The 14,961-nt window shown below is 39.8% G+C and overlaps 1 protein-coding gene across 4 annotated transcripts in view; it reads right to left on the bottom strand.

The window, feature by feature from the left end:
• Positions 1–14,961, bottom strand: part of KCNQ1 (potassium voltage-gated channel subfamily Q member 1) — a 364,018-nt gene that overhangs the window by 118,562 nt on the left and 230,495 nt on the right. The window lies entirely within an intron of this gene.

Raw genomic sequence — 14,961 nt, 5'->3', positions numbered from 1 at the left:
AAATCCAGGATTTCATCCGACCTATGCTAGGTTTGCACGCATTTCACAGTAAAAAAGAGGTGTCCACAAAACCTCCTCCTATGTCTAAGCAAACCTCCACCCATCTTTCCTGGTTTAATTGCCACAAAAAAACCCAACCCCCCCAAACCAATCAAGCTTCTGCATATGCAGCCGTGCACGGCTTTTATACACGGTCACTCTAGAAATCCAGCTTTTGGGGATTTTTTTGTGGTTTCTTTGTGTTGCTTTTATTTCCACCCCCAAGTCCTGTACAGTATGTTTCTTCACTTACACAAATTTGTTTTTCAAAAATTATTTAAAAAAACCCCAAAACACTTTAAAGATTTTTGACTTGTTGACTGCTAAACAATCCAAATGATCTTGTGGTATCTGGATGCAACATCCACACACAGTTATCCCAAAACCGAACTGTGAGGGCACATAAAGACAAAACGATCTGAAAGGTCTTTAAACAAATATACCCCCCTCTTCATGCACGTGCATATGAACAGAAAACAGAATTAAAAAATAATAATTTGCTCCTTGTAGTTAACAGATTTTCAGTCTCTGCAATTATTTTTTAAATAGTTCATTTAGAGCAACAGATACTTGAAAATTTTCAAAGCTTGCAAAATGATGTATTTTCCTTCTTAACATTAAGATATCAAATCAAACATTTAAGCTGTGCCGACGATTTATTCTACTTGCTCTTATCAACGTGCTTGAATGATATCATTGCACAATCTCTATTTCCTTTTTAAATGCATGAATATCTAATATTTCTAACTCTTATCCCAAACCGACTTCTAGTGATGGCTTTGGGGAAGCAGCAATAAAACCAGAGTTAGATATTCCAGATGTTTTATCTTCATAAATAGTGATAGACCGGCATATTGAGATGTCGCTAGGCAGGGCTTTCTGTACTGAACCTGACAGCATTCATACTCACTATGGGATGGAAAAGTCATACTTAAGTTCTGTACAGGTTTGGGTCTTGGTATGCTGTAGTGTGGTATCACACAAGCCTCGTCAGTTAAACATAACCTGGAGTTTTAGTGAGTATTCACGTATTTCCTCAGGACAGATTTCCCACAGCAAACAAAGTTCTGTATGTGGAAATGGTGGATATCTGTCCTTAAACAGCATGGCAGGTGTAGCTGGGGTGTTCCCCTTCTGAAAACTCACATTTTTAGTGGGAAAATGGCTTTCTGCAAAGCCAAAAACAGAATCAAAAAAAAAGCCCTCACTTTCTACTTGTAGATACTGCCTCTCAGGTGGTTTCTTTCTCTTACAGAAATTGTTCAGATTTAGCAATGACAGAAAAGATTACTTTCTCTGGATACTGTGTAAAATACGATCACTTTTCAAACTAATAACGTACAGCTTTTCACCACAGGCCTACAGATTGCTAAGACGGTAATTGCGTTTATGTAAAGTGACTGTGCCTCAACAGTTATGCACCAATTTGGGAATCTGCAGTTGGATCTATACAGGGAGGCCCTTCCCTCTTAACACCTTACTGCGGAGTCTCAGAGAGACTCTCTCCAGGTCTCTGCTCCCGCAGATCCCACTGCAAGATCACGGTTCATGTTATAAAAACAGAAATTTGCTCCTCCTAACTGGGATGGGTGCCTGTTTGGATCGAGTCCCAGTGAACGGAGTTGGCCTCCTGCTAGTCCGTGGTATCCCTGTTCTGTGAGCCCTTGCTGCATCGCTCCGCTGCTAGGGACGAGGACAACTTCACCAAAAACCAAGGGAAATAAAGCGTTTGGGGTTTTTAAAGTCCTGCTTCACAGAGACGGGAGCCCAAAAGATAAAGGCTGCTTAATTTGCTATTAAATATCAAAGGTGTGAAAGTGTAACTGTCATGCAGCTATCCATCATATACACAGATGCACACAAAAACATCTTATGACAAACAGAAATAAATTTCGATTGCAATAAAACTGCTGGTAGTATTTTGGTTTATGCCTCATTTCCTCCGGGGTGTTCTTCACAGTCCATTATTTCTGAGTGAACTATTTTTCTTTGGGACAGACGGTCACTAGTAAAGCAGACCAAATCCCTCATTCTCTATCTAGATGACGAGTCTCATCTATAAGCAAGACAGCTGGATAATAAAAACGATATTCGCCATTCAGCGAAAAAACAAAACTATACCACCAAAATGATTTTCCAATACAGCTCTTTCACATCAGTTATTGTTCGGTGCTAACACGAACTTCCATGCCAGGAAGGAAAGTTAATAGTTTCATTTTATTCCTTCCCATTTCCAGCTCCAGTAGGAAACCTTACAGTAAGCTTGTTTCTGCTTATGCTGTAAAATCTAATTCTGCACAACAGGCTGTCCTGATTCCTCAAGATTAAATGCTTCTGCGATGAGGGAAGGGAATAAAGGATTTAATTAGTAGCCAAGGTTATGATTCACGGTTGTTTGATCTCTTGCAAACTGGTAACAAATGCTTTAGTAAATCGAGAGCTTAACCATTAACTGGCGATACTTGTTTGTTCAGCCACTTGCGACATCTCTGACTTCTGGTTACAGAATGGCTGTCTGCAACCTCTGGGGACATCAAGCACGCTCGGGTGCCAGATAGCGACTCAATACATTACCGTCCTCAGACCTTTCAGAGAGTTTCATGAATATGGGTTTTTTTTTTTAGGAGTGTGTCAGGAAATGCCACCATCTGAGCGTGCTTACAGAGAGCAGCAGCATACCTTCGCTGTGTGTGCCTCCCCACAGCCAGCTGGAGACGCCCTTTGGAGAAGTACTGCCGTGCAGAGCTAGTCTCCGATCGCAGGGAAGGAGTTTTAGGGACTACTGGGATACTCCAGAGAGCCCACCGGCTTCAGCATTGCTGTGGGAGCTAAGCTCTCTTGCAACTGAAATCCCTCATTTTTACATGTTTGGTTTTGCCCAACTTCGGGAGAAAGCTTGTTTGATAAGTGCAGTAGCATCAGGGTCAGCAGACAAGGTTTTTGCCCTTGTGTTAACGAAGCTATTTTCCTTATCCGAGTGTTCGTCAGGCTTTGAGCCTCACCATTGTTCTCGTGATAACAGACATCCAAAGGGACTTCCAATCACCATTTGAGCGATTCCATTAACCATCAGCACATTACCTTCAAAAATAAACTGAAGTAGTTTGTACGCCCAAAAAACCAAGCTAAAGATTACTGCTTCCAATACTAGACAACATCTCAGCCTGCACCTTTCCGAAGAAAAATTGCCAATAGCTTTCACTGGCTACCAGCAATTTTCTTTCTCAATATAAACAGGACGTCAAGATCACCTTGAACACGGCGCATACTACGTGACATTTCCCGTGGACTTAAACTCAGAATTAGGTCCCAAAGCCACCAGTGAAGCCATAACATTGTCAGAACCCACAGGAATGATCCAGAAGGGTGAAGGAGGATATAACAGCTCATCAAGAACAGAAAACCATCCCGGTGGTAATAGGGTCGATAAATTCATACAAGCCTGAATTATTTGTAGGTATAAACTAGGTGTGCTTTATTTGTGCATTGAAAAAGTAACCTGTTGCAGATGCAGGCACTCCTCAAAGCATAAGAAATCAAGGCAAAAAAAAACCCCAGCAACAAAATACAATGGATTGAGCACCTACATTACAGAAGAAAGCCTGACAGAATAAAAAGACCAGAAATCATTAGTTTTTTCCTGCCTCCTTTTGTTGTTAGGATACTTAACCTACAACAAGTCATTTGGAGGAAACCTGATCTCTTCATTAGTCCGTCATAAATCTGGACTGGAATTTCACATAACTTGGAAAACAAGCATGTCGAAGAACTTCAGGTAATTTTACAAACGTTCTCATTTGGTTGGAAAGTTGTTGTACATTTACAAATGCTCCAAACTATTGTAATGGAGCTACTTCTACATTTCATCGCAGTATTATTAATTTTTCACGACACAGCCAGCCAAAACCTCAATAGGTGTCCCACGGCGTGGCTCACTCCCCAGCCCCGCGCTCACCGACAGCCACAGTGAATGTCACCGGCTTCAGCCAGCACCGGCTGCTTCCTTCCTGCAAGGGGACCTGCAGGGCCACCCCAGAAGAACACTTTCTGGGACCAAGGCTAAGGTTTTTGGCTACAAAAAAAAAAGTGGCTCTACAAAAAAGGAAGTAAGCAGTTGCACGGTTTGGTTGTTTTACATTTCAAGAAAAATAAAAACTTTTCTTTTTTTGAAATTAAGTTTTACAAGATTAATCCCTATTCTGAAATACACAGGTTTTTTTTTTTCATTAAAGAACAAGAAAGGAAAAACAATTACTAATTAGAAATATTTATTGTCCTTACAAAGCTGCTGAATTCTATATCAAATCCTTAGTAATGCCATTAGAAGTTTGTTGCCTTTTTCATCTCAGGAAGGTGTTGTACATATTGGTTTAGTGTTAACAGAAATATTAAAGCAACAAGACAGAGGAAAGGCGCTGCTGATATCCTATTTATAACACTTGCCTTTTTGTTCATTTGTGGAACATTTTATTTTCAGGGCCATAACGTCTGGCGCAGACCTCCCAACGTACATGGACGCTGATATTATTGGAGCTAAAAGTTCAATGCTGTCTATTCAGAATGAGTTTAACAAGAACAAAAACTCAGTAGGAGAGAGACACAGATTTATAATATCTTTTACAAAATGCCCATTTCTCAGTAAACCTAACACTGATTTGAAGTCAAGCTCAGTTTTCAAACATATTTAAATTCTCTGTAGTCATCTTGAATTTCTGACTTAAGACAGAGCTAAAGTATTAAGAAAGAAGGCTGAAGTTGGTTGGCCTGGAGTTCTTGGCACTAATCATTATTTAGACTTGAACTTTATCTTTAACACATCAGATTTTAATAATATGTTGTGCATGTGAACTGAAATATTTTTTCCATTCAGGCACTGAAAAGCGTTCCCTGTCAGAGAATCTGGTGGATGAGGTTCAGAGTAACTGCATTAAGCCATTTCATTAGTGTGTTTAAGTCTAATGAAATCTTTCATCATTAGTCCTCCAGGCGCTTTTGGTATAGAATTTGCTGTGGCTCAAGGTTATTCTTGTCTTTTCACACATTCTGTCATTCCCTGCCCATTACAGTTGATGGGAGTCTCTCCGTACCGGGCAACATTTTCGATGCAATAAATTGGAAGGGGTTAGGTTGCATCACGGTGTATTCTGTAATAGGAAATGCTCGATCACCGTACCAGAAAAAAAATCAGAATCACTGATTATTTCAAATAACGTAGGCTACCCAGCTTTTCCTTTCATTTGTTGCTAGAGCTTGGCAACTGTTTTTTGCCATCATCATGATACATTTATCGGCACCTCTCAAAATATACCCTGGCCCATAAACGATTCACAAAAACCACCTTAAGGACAAACCAGTAGAAGCTGCCCAGAAGTGTTAGAAAAGTATGACAACACTTGAAGAGCAAACCAGTTTACAAAACTGAAGTTTTATTAAATGGGCTTCAACTGAGCTTGGTGTTTACATAAATGCTCCCAGAACATTTTCGATGTATGAATGTATTTATTTTTAATGGACAAACGTTCTTTACTAGACCATGCCCCTCTGGACTTCCCATCCATTCCTGAAAGTAAAGTTGGAAACTAGAGATGAGCCAAATGAAATGAATTCAACTATCCCCCACAGCCCTCACCTCCAGGGTCTTCACGGGTTTAAATGCAATAGGAATACAGAAATAACAGATATCGTGTAGAACAAGGAGAATCACAAATAGCAGGTAAGCTACATTTTTAAAACTTCTTTAGAAACTTGGGCATTCTAGTAATTACTGGAGAACACGTAGTCTGATTACAAAAGATCTACGTCTACTGAACTCTTATTTATGCTCGCAAACTGGTAATGGACAGGTAAGATTTCATCAAATGCATTTGTTCATCTAAGCACTGAATAATTCAATGTCAGCCTCAAATGATTTCTATGAAGACATTTGATTAATAATTTCTATAGAATAATATGTTCCGGATGTTTAATTTTAAAAACACAAGCTGCTTTGACTTAAATGCACGTCTCATAATTTAATTTCTGTTCCCTATGTAGGTTAATTGCTGGGGCTGACTTCCCATAGGAGTATTAGTGATTATAAATTAAAAAAAAATTGCTCTGCAAGAATACTCTGTAAGGGTAATGTCAAATTCACACTTTTGGTGAACCCTTCAGCCAGTAAACATCTTGATTATTATTTATTGAATGTGAACGTAGCCCAGGGGATTAGCTTATGCTGAATTAACTCTTCCCCTCAACTCCCAACTATTGGTGGTTGTTTTTTTTTTTATTTAAAACACGTAATTTTAAATCCACAGTCATCTTTTAATGGATTTGTATTTTATTTTACAGCAGCTTTCATGTCTCCCTTCTCAAAAGTCATGGGCTTATCTCAGAAATCCTTTCATGTAGTTATAGCAATCCTCTTTTCTCCACAGATAGTCTGGTTTAGCTTGGTTTGTGGATTTTTAAGGGACATGCGAAAGAGAAGTTAAAAAAATATCATTGCCTTTGGAGGATTTTGATGTTTTAACATCTTCAGTTAATAATAAAAACAGCCTACTATTGTAAGAAATGCTTTAAAAAGGAAAAAAAGTGTGTAGGTTTTTCACAGTCATGCCACTGGAGCGTGGTACATAAGTGGGGGAAGCCATCGGAGAGATGCAGCCTCCCCGTGGGGCGGGCAGCTCAGCAACCACAGCTCGGAGCGTGATGGGATCTCCCCAGCTCCCAGCTGCGTCTCAGCAGGGTTGGAACTCTGGCGTACAGCTGGAGAGGGCACAGGCGCTGCCTTCAGCACAGCACTGGGGATTTTCTCCTGCTTTGGGAGCCTTCGCGCAGCTGGTGGGAAACCTGATCGGCCGCATTTGGCAGACCAGGAAGAATCTCGAGCTCTCCACCAGTGACCTGGGAGAGGTGGCCAAGGGGCAGCGGGGAAGCAGGAGGTGGGGGTTTCTTACAGAAAGGGGAAAACAAGATCAAGTGACTTGACTTGTTTCAGGCACTAATACCAATCTGAGACTCGGAGCAACTCTGGAAAATACAGCTCATCAGTCTAGACCTTTAAAATAAGCTCATATCAAGGCAATCTGAAATGAATATTTAACTGCAGGCCTGAGAACGGAAAGAACCATTGCTCTCCTGACCTGGAGTTAACACAGGTAAAAATAATAACTGCCATGTGGATCAGCAAGAGATGGCACAAAGCGCAGAAGTTTTTCTGACAGGGAACACAAGTCTCACGAGGGGCTTGGCTTCGTAACTCACCCATAGTACAAACTCTCTACTATCTGTACTGCTGCATGATGACTATATTGCTGTAACTCAAGGTAGATCATTTTACAACCGAATTTTCAAGAACAGCTCTCTGCAAAGCATTCGTGTGATGCTGGGAGACCGGACACAGGATAAGGAAGATAAACACACCATTAAGAGCAGTTTTCAAGCAAGCTGACTCTCCGCTCCATCCCCAGTTGTCCCTCTATTCCTCAGCAGATCCTGACAAATAAAACCAAAAATGATTTCCAACTAAACAGAAGAGGATCCAGAATAGCTAAACAGCATAGGATTTTGGAGTGCAACGCTCAAATTTGTTCATCTTCTCTTGAGGGAAATGGTCCAACACATAGTACATCTGGAACCAAGATAAACTGCTGTAGCTAGAATCGAGATCATGGATACGTTTTCAGAACCAATGGTATGCCGGGGCAAACAGGTGTAGCATCAGAGGTTTCCTTTGTGGCCTGCCCACAACAATGCCAGCTAAGATATAAAAGTTTGTGTTGAAATCAGGCAAGAGCATGAGATTTCTCGTACATCCTAAATCGTCTTTGCTGTGTTTTTTCACAGTTCTGTTTTTACTTAGGTCTGTTACCAGGGTATGAGAAGTTGCACAAAGGACATGGGGAAAAAAAAACAGGCAGACAAAATTATTTTTGGAAGGGACCAAAATACCCTGTAGAGAAAGCAGGACAAATATAAAAACCAGTTCCCATTTCTGTCAGAATTGGCTGTTGTTCCCCAACTTTGGTGGTATCAGTATAAAATACCAATTGATGTAGATACCCGTATCAAATCACAGTGAACCTTTATTCAGCTCTTCACTCTCTGTATCTTGAGAGTGAGTCAGAAGGCAGTTGCTTTTTTACACGCTTTCAAGGCCAAGCAATTTGAGAGTAACCTAGACACAAATGAGATCACAGATAAGTAAATAATAACGTATGGCATTGTCTTACAGACATAGCCTGACACGTTAAACTCTTTTTCTAAAGAAGCTGAAGACAGAACACAACAGGACTGTAGTTCAGCGCACACGGAAAGCCAGGGATATTATTATCTTGCAGCATCTGGTTAAGCGCAACATTTTCAGATTAAAAAAATACTTTTTGCAGAGCTTGTCATTCATGGCTCCGAATCATACAAGGATATGCAGGGCTACAATCAGTGATACTGAGAAGAAATACCTGCATTGCCTATGGTTACTTGCTTCTCTGTTGTTGGCCTATTAAACTTACAATAACCTTCGAATATTAAACCAGCTGATGCTACACTACTTCATTATGCTCAACAAGCTGTTAACACTGCGCGGTAGCTCTTTGTTGTATTTGTCGTAGGGAGTTACAAGCCCACGGCAAACTCAAGGCGGAGTTTGGCTTTTCTATTTGGCTTAAATTGCATTGCCCAGAACACGTATCAGATACAACCGGTACACAGAAATAGCTGTGTACGAGATGTAAAAGCATCAAAATTATGATCAACTCATTAAGAATTCTCAATTATTTGTTTCCACTCTACATACTACTTTAACATGCTAATTCAATGATGTGTATCCCACATCTTAATTAAGAGTCATCATGTAATACTACTACTAACATCCCAGTTAACCTTTCATTTTGAGACAAAAGAAATAAGCTTTTATTAGATCAACTACTGACACAGTTCATAGGGGATCAATGGAAGGTCAAAACAATATTGCATTGCTACTTATTTAACCTCACACGATGACTTTAGCCAGAAGCTCCTTCAGTTTTTCCCCCTCATCTCAGTGAGATGCGTATTTTTAAATAATGGTGAATAGACACAAAGAAGTTATTTTTTATTTGTAAAATCAATCATAGGCAAGAGATTAGATTCACTCATACACCCTCACAAGTTCAGGCTATTCTACCATGGCAAAATAGGTAAATCAAGAGAGTATCTCAGCTGTTCAACACAAATGAAAATCATTATCCAGTTGCGACTGGCAAAATAAAGCAGCTCTCCTGTTGCAGAGACAGGAATTACAGCAGGAAGAAACATCTCAAAGAAAAAAGCCATTGACCTGAATAGCGATATTTACATTCCCCAAATCAGTGACAATACTATTTCAGAAATCATAACATTTTCCATGTTGTTTTCTACTACAGAGATGACTGTCAAATTCGCCTGCCATTTAATAAAGAAAAAGAGAAGACGGATGGCGCCACTGCAAAGCTGTTTCTAAGCGTAATATTCTGAAATCATACCATATCAAAAAATACTCCATCATTGCCACAGAAATCAACTGAAAAACATGAGGCCAAATCCTGTGGTGATTTACACCATGAGACACTAGAAGGGTCTGGAAGGTGATGGACTGTTAGGTCACCGTGGCTTCTGGCCTGCCATCTCTGTAGGGGCTCTGCATGGAACTTACGCAGAATGATATAAGTGTCTGCTCACAGCTGCACTTTTTAGTGGGTGTATCCTCCAAAAATAAAGTGATAGAAGACTAAAAACATAAGGGTGTTGCTACAGTTTGTGCAAGCGGCAATGAAAAGCATGGCAAACCTTGAACGAATAGCATTAGGACAAGGGGACTTCACTTCCTATGCCAATACCATCACTTCGAAGAAAAAAACAGTTACAAATGTAGTTCAAAACTGCAATTTTTGCGACTGGAAGCGTTCTCAAGGATTTGTTATTTTACAATGGTGGAGAAACACATGGGATTTAAACTTGTGGAGAACAGCCTTTTCCTATAAATCACAGAGCGTAATCTGAAACCTAGAAACAGCACAGGGGCTCACATTTATGGATTTAAAACAGATGAAGAGCAAGCATGCTCTTAACCCTTTCCCCATAATTTCTTCCCAGAACAAAATGAAAATGAATATGCAAGTACTGAACAGAAATCAACTTAGTAAAAATCAAGATGAATACAGTCCTGTAAACACCGAAAACTTCAGCTCTTCGACCGACTTCCCTAAGGACACAAGCACAGAATTGTCCTAAAGCAAAACAGTGTAAAACAGTTACAGCATAATCCACTATTCGGACTGTTCTTTCATCAACTTTTATTTAAGCAGTTTATCTTGTTGAGATTAGGATCTCTCTTACAGAGCAAGACCTGGCAAACACAGGCCTCTGGTTTTGAATATCAGGCTGTATTTCACTGGGAAAGAAGTAACTAGCAGCCTGTCGTCTCACCGTAAGGTTATAAACTCCTTAATCAGGCAATAGGAGAACTAATACTAACACATTAGCGGTAATTTCTCTTCAGAAATATGTAAGAGCATTAAGATGATAAAAAGAGCGTTTATTTATTGTCTTTTAAGATCCCCAGCCATTTCCCTATCATTTTTGCCTTTCTTATGGCTCACTGGACAAAAAGCACTGCAAACCCAGCACAGCCTGTTCAAACTTGAATCCTAATATCTAGCCCCTTTTTTTTTCCTTTTTTTTTTTTTTAAATAAAAAAAACACAGTGCAAAAGAGTTGATTGGAATATCAGCATTGCCAAGAAGCACTAGTCTATACCTTGTCCAGTACTTCCAGAAACTCACTCACATACGTGACACAACGGTATGATTAAAAACAGAAACGTGCTCGGATTGAAATAAAGTATGATGGTACGTCATGTTAAATCTCTACACCAATGTAATATTTTAGAGTAAATCCTAACAAAAGCAACCCAGGACAGTTGAAAGGAGGAGAAGAGAGGTAATTCTAAGCTTAATGCAACATCACTCATCTGCATCCACAATATTTGCTCACGGTAATCCAACCTCTGTCCCTTTATTGGCTGCAGTTCATGTCCATGTGTCCTGATGAAAAGCTCGGGTATTTCTGTACTTCACTGAAAAGGCTGCAATTCATAGGAAAAACGCCTCTAAAGTGGCAACAATGGGCAACTGAATCTTTTTCAAGTGAAGAAATAGCTACCTGAGAATGTTAGAAAAACGCAGCATGAAATGAATTCAATCTTAGCTACTGGGCATGTTATGGGAGCATCCAAAATATGCAGTCATGGCTAAAATTTTGTACTACAATAATAATCAGAGACAAAACCTAAAAAAAAATCCAAGTCCTTGTTCTAAATAGCTTGCTAAGACTGATTTATGTAATTGTACTTGCAAAGAAAGATTTGGGAAAACACCATTGTCTCTTACAACCGACATTTGATATGTCAAATCACGTGTCAGCAAATCTCAGTAACCACAATAGTCACCACGACCTTTTTTTGGAAATTGTTTTAAACCAAAGACTGACTTTTTCACAAACTCATTCTTTGTTGAAAATTTAAGATTAGACCCTGAACTGCTTCACCTTCATCCTATTCTTGCTACAGGTTTTTAAAGCCACAGTCCAATTTCAAATATCATCTCCCTTGCTTCACTTTAGTCCTGCAGATGCTCAGATCAAGATCTCATCTTTGTCTCTTGTGAACCCAAGCTCATATTTGGATACAGACACTTTCAGACTGGGATTTCCAAATCCCCACTGGGATTTCCAAAGATGTCTATCAGCCCATCTAATTAGGTTGGGATACATAGTTCTGAAAAATCTCATGAGGTACCTAAAGAATTGTGACAATCCGACCTGTTCCATATGTAACCAGATGTGCAAATTGTATGAGTATGAAGGACAAAGCACTTTGCAGCTTGAAAGCCACCAAAAATATGGACTGCATGACACTTACCGAATTATGTGTTCAAAATGACTAGCTAGATAAACCCTTCTTTAAAGCAGATCCCGTGCAAAAGCTCCTGCCTGAAGGTACCAAGTTGCTTTGAAGCCCCTCATCTCACCAAAGCGGGTGTAGGACTTGATGCGCACGAGTCGCCTTATTGAAGTCAAGGGGAGAACATGGGCTTGAATTTACACACTTGTTTTGCATATCGAGGGATCAGTAGAAACTTGAAAAATTTGTACACATAAAAAAACTTTTAAGATAGAAACATTTGAGTTCTCCTGTTTTAGCTAATAGTTAAAGAATATACTGTGTTATTACTATTGCAAAAAGACAGGAGAAATTTTATGAGCTGATATGCTGGAGACAGAAACTGGCTGGGACTAACTACTCTGGTATGTGAACTCCGTTTCTGTGGCTTCAAAGCATAAGAACAGCTCAACAACGTATTTTTTGGCCTAGAGTCATTCTTTAGCAAGTCAGATATGGAAAACACCACGTGTTTTAATTACTTTCTCCCTCTCAATTCAGAAACTGTTAATAAGCCTGTTGTACCTTTCAAGTTAAGTTCTGTTACACAGAAAAAAAATGTTTTGCTTAATATTCCTATCTCATTGTTTAAATATGTGATTATGTTTACAGAATGATTTAAAGTCAAGTACTTTGTTAAAAATATCATCCCACTTTGTAACTTTACAGTTTTGCAGCTCACATTTCTGCAAAGTAACATTTCCTCGATAAGGGTTGAGCATCAGCTCAAGTACACTCAGTGCAGCAGCTAGGAATCTCTTGATCCTGGCCAGTTTTAGGTGGGCTCTATTTACTCTAGAAATCTTTTCTTCAGTGTTACCAATGCAGTCAAGGAATCCAGCAGTCAAAGAACTAATAGGACAGTGCATTTCTCTTGGCAGTATCAGCACACAGTGAATTAAATGGAAATGAGAACTAAACTACCAATGTCTGGAAGAGCGACTACAGTCCAGGACAGTCATTTGAGGGAACACACTAGTAGTGGAATTAAGGAGGGCTCAGCATTGCCACCATTTGTGTTATCGTTGTCTGAGAATCAGGACATTCCCACCTCAAGATTAACATTTTACATCGTACCACAAAACACACAGCAAACGTTACCTAGGAAAGCAGAAAGATACCTTGCTTGGCTGTGATATTGTGAACTACTGTGATAATTTACTTTTTACACACACACACACCCCCCCCCTCCCAAATGTCTTACCTGCAAAAGAGGTAGAATCAGAAACAAATGGCCAAACCCTCAGCTGGTTCAAATCAGAGCTCCGCCGATTTAATTAGATAAGCAATCCTGACAGTCTTATTTAAAAGAGCACTGCATCAGGCTCTCTTTTCCCTCCATGGCACTGTGAGCCAGCTCTCTTCTCGAGTCGCCTTCCTTCACATTAGCTCTTGGCCCCTCTCTTCTCCTCTGACTTTGTTACACTTTCCAATTACCTTTTTCTCCCCGTTATGTTTTCTGCATCCATCTTGTGGCTCTTCCTCTCCGTTATATCAGCCATAAGTTACTAATCTCCATTTTCACAGCCCTTCATAGCCTGCTGTGACTCTAGCTATTAAATGTCACGAGCGTCTTCACTCTTGTGCCATCACTCAATAATCATGCAGGGATGTTTCCACACTTCCTCCCTTCCCACCTAGCGACACTGCAGTATAACTTTTTTGTGTTTCTCCTTACTCTTTGGCTGCATGACGTCTCTTCACAATGGAGCGCAACTCAGAGAATATACCCCTCATATACTGAGAAGCACAAACACTAAATAGAAAACAGCAAAATTAGGCTTTCAGTGTAGTTATTAGTTTTGCAACTGTGCTTTCTGTGTTAAACTAACGATAGGGATGCCCTAAAACCAAGCAAAAACGTGTTCATTCAAAGTTTTGTGAGATTTTGTGAGGGTTTTTTTTTGAGGAAAAAGGATTTATCAAACCACAGTAGCACCTCCTAGTAAACACTTTACAGATGCACTGGTAGTAAAGACCATAAATTATTTCCAGCTTTGAATTATTATTTCATAAAAATATCCATTTGTATAAGCTAACGTACATAGTAATATATGTATATGAATATTCATTTAATACAAGGCAAGTAAGTTAATGTACGTTGCAGACAAGAACTGGAGAGAAAAGGAGTGCATTTTGATTTTGAAAATACCAGAAATGAGAAGGTATTTTAAGGTGACGAGAAGTTGAAATCACGATTAAAAGGAAGACTTTCAATAAACATTAGCAGTGATTCCCCACCGAAAATCTTCTGAGAAAGTGGGGAAAATTAGTAGTAGTTTTCTACCAGCTACTTCTACACCTTGTATATGCCTCTATATCCATGAGATCTGCACAGGCGAAGAGCAGAGAGGAGAGCAGGGTAAGATACACAGGAGCACTGAAACAAATTTCACCTCATTTGTGCTCTGGGGCACCACAGAGGTTTTAATAGGACTGAAGCTGCTAATGAGATGCCACCGTCAAATGAAGAGCGGAGAGTTACCTCGAGAGTTTACATTATTCAGGTCTTTCATTTCAGTCTTTATTATTACAGCTCTGCTCACTTTGGGGATCGAAAAACGATTAGGAATTTTGGAATGATGCTGAAAAGCATGGGAGTAGGCATGGCCTTATGAGTCCATTCTGTGCAGGTTTAACGCCGCTTTGCTCCCAGGCTTGTATGGAAAGAGAAAGCAAACCAAGTGTATTCTGTCTGCAGATGGTGCAGTTTCAGCTAAGCCAAGCTCTGCGGCTGTTTTTGCTCTTCCCCCTCATATGACCTTTTAATTAATATTATTTTCCTCTCCTTCCAGTTTATGAAAGCATGCTCTCGCTGGATTAGTCTGCTGAGACCTTAACTAGAGTCCGAGCAATACCATAGGTATTTCTGCAAATAGGTAATCACGAGGATCTAGGCTTATCCACATTCAAAAGTGGAAGTGCTTGGGATATTCCCCCCCTTTCTCTTCCTCTACATTTCTTTATTACTCAACTTTTGCGAG

Source organism: Larus michahellis, chromosome 4 (genome assembly GCF_964199755.1).
Source record: "Larus michahellis chromosome 4, bLarMic1.1, whole genome shotgun sequence".
NCBI lineage: Eukaryota > Metazoa > Chordata > Aves > Charadriiformes > Laridae > Larus > Larus michahellis.
The sequence above is the reverse complement of the archived record's forward strand: the minus strand, read 5'-3'. Positions and strand labels throughout refer to the sequence as shown.